This window comes from Brassica oleracea, chromosome C2 (assembly GCF_000695525.1).
Source record: "Brassica oleracea var. oleracea cultivar TO1000 chromosome C2, BOL, whole genome shotgun sequence".
NCBI lineage: Eukaryota > Viridiplantae > Streptophyta > Magnoliopsida > Brassicales > Brassicaceae > Brassica > Brassica oleracea.
The window spans coordinates 31,391,940-31,401,164 of record NC_027749.1 but is presented as its reverse complement, the minus strand read 5'-3'; positions in this window follow the sequence as shown (position 1 = coordinate 31,401,164).

The following is a 9,225-nucleotide window of genomic DNA, read 5'->3' as shown; positions in this document are numbered from 1 at the left end:
ACTCCTCTCTTCCGCCACTTAGAGCTTGATCTCAGCATATATCAGTGCAACGAGACAGCGGAGTTCATTGATATTCCTTACCTAATCAACTGACAGATTCTCCGCGACGAGACCACCTACAGTTTCCTCAGTCAGGACGGGAGAAACCTCTACTGCAAACTGCCTCAACCCAACATCACCTCGCTAAGTGATGTGACCAACATCTGTTTCGTCCCTGATGCTCAGTTTCTCTGCGCCGACCCAAAATCATCCTACCGTGACGATACTATGGACGATGTTGAGTTTGTCCGCACAAATGGAGGCGACAATGCATATGACATGGGCCCCCTTGATGACAACGCAGATGACGCCGCCTACCGTCACTGGATGGTAAATTCTCAGCGCAAGAACAACAGCCTCATGAAGAGGATACTGAAGGCGATCACTGGAGGATGCATGGGAGCTCCGAGCATAGCTGAACCTCGTCACGACCAGCGTACACCGAGCAGTCATCGTCCAGGGAAGGAGCCAGAAGGAATTGCAAGGGGTGACGAAGAGACTGCATGGGCCACTCCACGCAGAAGGAACAGGCGTTCCGCGGGCCAGTCTAAGAGCGATGATACTAACTAGGCAGTCTCCTAGTTCTTTCTCCATTGTTATATCCGTTTGAACTATTTATATTTCTGTTTCTGTTTCATGCACTTGTTTATTATTTTAGTTTTTCCTTGAATTATTTTCTCACCAGGGATGGTGAGAAGTAAGTCTGGGGGAGGCGCTTATCTGCTAATAATTGTTTACCTTTGGTTTTATGTTTAGAGTCAGTCCGCTTTGAGTCATTTTGATGTCTTTATCGAGTCAGTCCAAACTTCGTGGGAATCAGGACCTTATTCTATGATGTGTATTAACCACCCTCGTGCTCTAATTCATCTTATTCAGTGACCTTAGCAGAAGCGACAGACGCACATGTGGATCCAGAACACCCTGACATTACATCATCTTGTTCTTCAAAAGCTTTCAGCTTGTCGAGGTTACTCTGGAAACACTTAACTCCATCTAACTTGAACTTAATCTTGACTGCAATTCTTCTTGTTATGGGCGTTAGAATAGGGTTTAACGTGATCCACACTCAGGACTTCTTATTCTTTTTATCCATCTTGCTGATCCTGAGTGGCTAGCTCATCTTTAGCTAGTACCCACCTTAAAACCCTAAAGCCTTTGTTCCGCCCTCATGCATTTGTTATTCAGTATCTTATGTGCAAATATGTACAAAAAGGCCGGAGAGGAAAGGATCGACACAGTCTCTCACTCGTTGATGCAACAGAAATTTCTGTTGAAGAATAGGTGGAAGCACATGGAGCAGCCGCTCCGCCGCCGATGATCTAACTAAGAAAAGAAGAGAGACAAGAATGAATGCTGTTGAAGAATAGGTGGAAGCACATGGAGCAGCCGCTCCGCCGCCGATGATCTAACTAAGAAAAGAAGAGAAAGAAGAATGAATGTGAAGTCAAGAACTCCAGTGGCATGTCACCATCACAATTTTTACCTCCTGCTTCGTCACCATCACTTATGTATTCAAAAAAAAAAAATTAACTTTATGTACTTCAGAATAAGGTGATGAAGAAGGAGAAGATTCTTAAAAAAAGACAGACACCACTGGTAAATTAGAAGGAGTATAAAGAGAAGAGAGAAGAACCATGCGGATCAGAGCGACTGTTCCTAAAGAAGAACACGCAACAACGGGTAGAGGCTGTGGACATCAATGTATCTATATTCTCTTGCAATTTTGCGCGATATCCTGCATCATCTACGAAATTTGGTAACCCCTAAACACTGATTTGCTCCACTTAAACACAAAAAGGCCTGTTTCATACCTAGACCGTTACCCTATCTAATGCCTATGATGAGAAGCTCACGCTACACTTAATTGAATATAAGGAGTTTTGTCTGGAAGGTTTTAACTTTGGCAGGTTTGAGATACAGAGTATGGAGCCGTTTTGAACAGCAGTCAGTGGGGTTCTTGGTAAGGATGTGTTGTTTTAGCTAGACTGCTTATATGGTTCAGAGATTCGTGGTTATTGTATGGTCGCTGAGAATAGGCGAGTTCCCACACTTTCAAACCTTTCTCTCGGTTCTTGGTACTTGATTTTGTTTGAGGACAAACAAGGATCTAAGTCTGGGGGAGTTGATATATTGTGTTTTTGGCACATTATAAGTAATGTCTTACTAATAGTTTTCAAGGTTTTATGGAGTCTTTTTAGTCTCTTTTCGAGTCATAACAGGTCTAGAGTTGCATTGGATGAGAAATGGACCAGCTAGAGGAAAAGAAGAGAGAAAAGTATGATTTGGAGTTATTCGCGCAGAACAGTCAACCGTAGCAGCCTTAGTGTCTGCTCCAGTGACAGAGATAAACAAGGAAGTTTCCAAATATTTCAGAATTTGCCCTAGATTTCCTATTTTTTCCTATAGCCACTTGTGGCTCCTATATATATAGTCTCATATTTATTACTTTAGACCTACCTTAGTTTTTACGCAAGAAAGACCTAAAAGAGCTTTGTGATTTGGGATTGCTACTGTAAGGGAGACGGCTCCCTCTGATTTCTATTATCTATTATATGCAGTATTATTCAGAAATCATGCTTCTCTGTTCTTGTGTTATGTCTGAGTAGTCACCGAGTTAGTTTAGGGTTCTAGGGTTTGGATTCGTTAGCTGAAGCATAAATAAGTCATCTTAAGATTGTCTACATTCATATCTGTTCTTATTGCTTGCATTGAACTGATCACTTAGTGCATGAATTAGGGTTAATCAATTTAGCTAGCCGTTAATTGATAACTTGACACGATTTGAATGAGCCTTGCATCCCTAGTCAGCGAGAGTAGATATTAGGGTATATTGTGAATATATCGGACTTGATCTCTAAGGCTTGCCATCGTATCTTGATCCAAACGAGAGTTTAAGCATCAAGACCGACTCGCAAAGGAATCAACACCACGAGAGTGGGTTGATTCAATCAGAGTGATCCGAGTTTAGACTTGTTATAAATTGGACTTGAATAATTGCTTGGCTTGCGATTTCATTACCTGAAGAAGAAACCCTAGACTAGCGCCTTTTAATCAATTCAAAACAACCTAATCTTGTTACTTGTTATTTAAGTTATTACTTCATTAAAAAGCCCCACTTTGTTTTAGCTAAATTTTGATCTCATAAAGATAAAGTGTGAACTGGTCCTCTAGAATTGAATCTAAAGATATTACAACTATACTGTTAACTTGACAGTAGCAAAGATCCAATTTTAGTGTATCAAAGTCAACAAATTAAATAGGTTTATCCTGAAACTGGGTCGGACATTGATAGGAATGTAAAACTCACCTCCAACCGATCCATTTCTCTCCGCAAATGGACCAACCATTAATTACTCTACAACACACACACACAACATAACAATCAATCAATCAAACAAACATTTAAACATATTTTGTGACATTTATCAGGAAATACCCTAGGAATACCCAAAACTGAATCAACCATGTGACACTGATGAGTTATCATGATGATCATTGTAATTAGATAGTGACGGCTACACCAGATCTGGGGTTTGATTCCCAAATGAAGTAATTTCTTGCATATTATATAGGATTCAAGCTTGTTGGAGGTTTTAGAGTTATGTATGAAGAGCCGTTCGTTTTGATCTTGTGCTGCGAAGATAGCCTGTCCATATATGATGTCGTACATCTAGAACTGTCCGTCGATCCAAGAGTCACGGTTAGAGTTTCATCGTGAAATTATCCGTAAAGTTGTTCATCATTATCGCATATGTTACATGTAGTTTATCATCATTCATAATAGAGATTATATAATAATGTACTCAGTGTTAAAAAAAGAGAGATAATGACGGCTTCTGTCAGACGTGAACGTTGAAAGGCATTGAATAACTTTATCTCGGAAATTATGTTATATTCCCGTTAAATATTTATATCAATAATTTTGACTGATCGATCGGAGCATCGGATTTGGAGATAATCTCCGATCTCGGTGTGAAGCACGTTCCTCGGGGCCAGGAGATTATGTCTACTTCAAATCTCAGGTTCCTCTTCACACGATTCATGTATGTCTCTTGTTCTTCTAATTCCTCGCTTTGACTTTCCTGAAATTTTGATTTTTGCATTTCCTAAGTTTATCTCAAGGACCAAATGCTGAAATGCCCTTGAGAAAAATATAATCTGAGATACTCTTACTTATTGTATATACTCTTAATTTTTAATGAATTAAGATAATTTGGTCCAAATTTACCCTTATGTTTTTCTTCTAATTTCAAAATTCAAAATTTAAATTTTGACTAAAAATTCTGATTATAATTTTATCTTTCTTTGTACAACTTCGTGACTTAGTTATACCAAGTTATACCTTTGTCCGAGTAAAACTTGGTACAACTAAGTTGTAGTAATACCAAATTGTACCATTTGTCCGAGTACAACTTGATATAACTAGAGTTCAGTTTTACCAAGTTATACTTAGATAAAGGTAGAACTTGTTATAACTATGTTTAGTGTTACTAAGTTGTACTCAAAGAATAGTACAATTTGGTATAACTTTGTTGTAGTTATACATAATCGTTTTATAATGTTTGTATCTGTTTAGAGAATCAAACAAAGAAGAGGAAAAAATTGAAGAATAAAATGAAAACAATCGAAGAACAAGATGGAACATAAATTTTTTGGGTGAAATCAAAGAAAAAAGTTCAAAAAAGAACAAAAGAATGATAACGAGAAGAAGAGAAAATCAAAGAGGAAAGAAGAAAAAAAAAACAAGAAAAGAGAAGAAGAAGAAAGAAGAGAGAATCAAAGAACAAGAGAAGAGAAGAGAAGACAAAATCGAAAAAAGAAGAGTGCATCGAAGAAAATTAAGGAAGAGATCGAAAAAGAACGAAGAAATCGTTAAAAAGAAGAGAATAAAACTGAAGAGGATAAAAAATTCATAAGAAGAATATAGATGAAAATGAAAGGAGACGTAAAGACTTTAGGTTTAAAGTAGTAAATGACATAAACCGTAAATAGATATTTAGTTGGGTTTTCACCTCAGTTTTGAATTAAAAATAAATAGAAAGAAAATGAATTTTCGAGAAGAGTATATCTAACTAATACTAAAAGGGATATATGAGGAGTAGCCCGACTGTCCACATAGGATTGTTAATTCGGACCAATCAGGAACGTCTAATTTGACACGTCACACACGGATCTATCATATATTTTCTTGCGTTATTTTGGTTCTGAAGCCATGATTTTTTGGTGCTGAAGCTATGAAACGATGAGTATTTAAACTGGGCCACTATTATCTGATCTCTAAAGAGGCCCAATATCCATTTTTATTAAGTCCAGGCTTATCTTCGTTACCAAAAGCTGCTTCGTTTAATCACCATGACTCTTGGGATCTCGCAACCTCCGACTAACACCTTTGTAACGTAATCAATTTAAGGCTAGCAGCTGCATTTATCCAGGTATTAACTTTCTTACCACTCCTCCCACTCTTTCGCATAAACTCGGCCTCATCATCCACCGCGGAACCCAAAGGCTCTGGCTATATATGTGTTCCTCCCCTGCGTTACACAGCCTCTCACTGCAACGAAATCCCAAAGGTCAATCACTATTAAGTAGCGACTCCACCAGTGGCGAATTGCTCCTCTTGGATGAGAAGGTACCTTGCGAGCCATCATCTTTTCTTATAAACTATTATTACGAAATTTACAACTCAGAAATTGTAATCTGTTTATTTGTTCTTCCCAAACAGTCAATGCTTATCCAACCATCTCCACACTTTCCGAGACCATCTGAGTGAGGGTTCTGTTTACTCTCTAAATAGCTTCGACTTCACCCGGAGCAATAACTATTTTCGTCTGTCTGATTCAATGATGGTACGTCTTTCACTGAAAGAACCGATTCAGTTAAGTCAATACAAACTGAAATGTTCCGGAACCATACGATATATTGTCATTGTCAAATACCTTGACGAGAGTTTAATGTAAGTTGTGTCCATTTTTTTAATCTATTCTTAAATTGATTATGCTTTTTCTCGGTGGATTGATTTCGATTGTAAAATCTCAGTGTAGATCCTTGGAATGGTTTCATTGATCCATGTTATATCAGGTTTACTTTTGAGTGGATTGTCTTCCTCTGAGATATGGAACTTTCAGTTAATGATGTTAAATTTACTCCTCAAGAGTTCGCTGAGCTGATCGCTGCAATGAATGTAACCATTAACGGAAAGAGTGGTAAACATGTCAGTATGTACTTAATTTCAAGCTAGAGATGGGCACAGTTTTTTATTTGGATCAATGCTATTTATTCAATCTTTGCAGATATTTTTTGAGCTCTTGGCCAGGGTGGAACTGTCTAAGGGATGATAAAAGTTAGGCAAATACAGAGAAAAAACATATTTTAATGTTCTGTGAGCCATTTTGAATGTTTAATGGCAACATATTTCTCTTCGATTGTAATTTTTTTTTTTCAAGTAAAACTTTGACTATTTTAAAAAATTATATGGTTTCGAGGAACCAATATTTTGATATTATAGAAAACTAAAAGAAGCAAAGGTTTCAATAAAATTTTCAAAAAAAGGTTTAAAACTAATTTTGCTTTGTTTTACGGGTTTGTGGTTTGACGAGTGACGACCGTGGACTTATTTTTTTAAACTTGGTGAATCTCTCTTATTTAAATAGAAACATTGTTTGGAATAAATTTTACTCCATCCAAGCATATCTGTTAACCTCCATCACCTTAGGTTATTCATATGCTAATAATGAAAGATAATTTACATTTACTGATTCAGCCTCTTTTTGTGCTGTTGGTGATGCTGTGATCATGCAGTTTGTGAATGGAACTGGGAAACACGTAGGAATCAGAGTGGACTACTTAACTGCTGCCTGGTTAAACACGTAAGTTTATTTAAATGAAGTAACATTGTATTGTCTGATAAAACATCAAAGCCATTTGTGGCTGTTACCTGAATGAAGGTAGCTAGGAATAGAGCATACACAGTCGAATCAGAAAATTATCTAACCAAACCATTTGTTTCTATGTACGTCGGTGTAGCCTATTTGCTTTGGTTATCCGAATATGAAAGACTGGTAAGCCTTCCACTTTTAAAATATATCAATCTTATTCAGTGGTCTCATGCATTTGTATAACTGTATTTGTTCAAACTATGCTCAGGGAGAGAAGTAATCAGTTCATTGTCCAAGCTTATATAAAAGGTCTTGACTACATCGATCTTGAGGCATCATCATGTCCACTGTCTCAAGTTTGAGCAAGCACTGAGTTCTATGAAGCACCCAAGCGGTATCAATGTTTGATAACCGCAACAATTTTTTTTTGGTTTTCATTTTCTTTTCCTTCTGATATTATTTCATCACTGATATAGGAAAGCTGCTTTATTCTATGATACCATCGTCTATACGTACATAAACTATGGTTGATGTAGATAAGTATTTGGAATATTCTACATCAATGGTGAAGAATAAAGGATTTAGCTTGGATTCGTGTGTTTGTGACTCATTATTTATTCAAAGCGCAAACCTACTCAAGTGTTTGATCCTAATACAAATGACCTAGGATAGGTTACTACTTCCGATAGACAGATCTGATAAAGTGACCTGCACAAAGCTACAATCATTCATAGAAGAACTCAAGCAGCTTATCTACTTCACCACTCATATGGTGATTGTGGTCATTACCAAGTTAACCTTTCAGATCGTCTCAACGGGTGATGGTGGATCATCTTGGAGACCTCGCTGTCACCAGCGCCTCTCTCGCCTCCTCCTCCTGCAATATCATTGGCTTCAGTTTTATTGTAAAAGATCTTTATCTTTCCTTTTATCCAAGTTGATACATGTATCTATATTTCTTATAGTTACAAGAACCTTGGAAACTGCACCTCCACATCACTTGATTTATTTTAAATGTATACAAGCGGCTTTTCTTCTACGTGCAATCTTTGATTGGCATTTTTTTAAAAATAGTTAAACTAACCTCTTGCAAGTTGCAACATTTGGTTTCGGTAAGGTTAACGTTCTATATAAAACATTCACGGTAAGGTTAACGTTCAATATAAAACATTCACCGAAATGGGTAAAGAGTGTCTAACAAAGGTTAAGTAATTATATATGTGATACATCCTTCAACAATCCCTTAAAGAAAAAAACTGGGGGAAGAGCGATAATCAACTTAGTTTCCCACCGTACGTAAAACATTCATCTCAATTCCAGTTTCCAGTTACTTAAATACGATATCTACACCACTTTTTCATGACACTATATGCTACACATGCATACACCTACTGTTTACAACCATATGTCTAAAACATGATGGTGAATTCTTTGTCTCATCCACGTTCTTGCGTACCAAGTAAGTGCTCCTATTTACATTAATTCAAACCATATATTAAGGTTTATGTCATACATATTCTTATGATATTCGTTATCTGTCCATATGTGTTAATAAACAATAGCTCAAGTTTTGAGTACTCATTTTAGGAGTTCATAACAACAGCCTCTCCAACTAGGGGTTTCAAATCAGTCACTGATTTTTTTTAATTAGTCCTAATTATTTCAGAATAATTAGATAAAAGCAGTAATGTAAAGCCCTTGCATTCGGTCATACAACGTGCTAGGGATTTTTCAAAAATAATACAACAAACTAGCGGAAAAATTAACAAATTTCAAGAATTCATATGTCAGACAATCCGCGCGAAGCGCGGACACACCACTAGTCACAATACTAAAAGGTGAATATGGAGTGTTTCTAGCCTGTCCACGTAGGATAATATATTAGACCAATCAGAACATTTTATTCTGCCACGTGAGCACTTCTTATGTCGACTAAAGAACCTTTAGTCAATACTGATAATCCGTCGGAATTCACATCGTTCACTCCGCAACGTCGTTTGACGCTTCGATTTATCCCCTGAGAGAAAAGAAATTGGTGAAGAAACCGAAAGAACAGAGGAGGAGGAAGACAAAGAAGAACGAGATAAGAAGATCACTGATTTTCTCTGTTCTGAAAGTGGTTGTGTTGGCTCTGTATTTGGAGTTAGGGTTTAGTTTGATGCGAAAAGGGGTTTTAGAATCTGAGTTTACAGAGGAGATAGTGAGGATCTCTGATGACAGATCTCATTCTGGTCGTGATGTTGGCGAGAAAGTGACGATCTTGGAAGATGAGTTAATGGGTTTTGCTAAAAGTATAAACTTTTTGAGATGC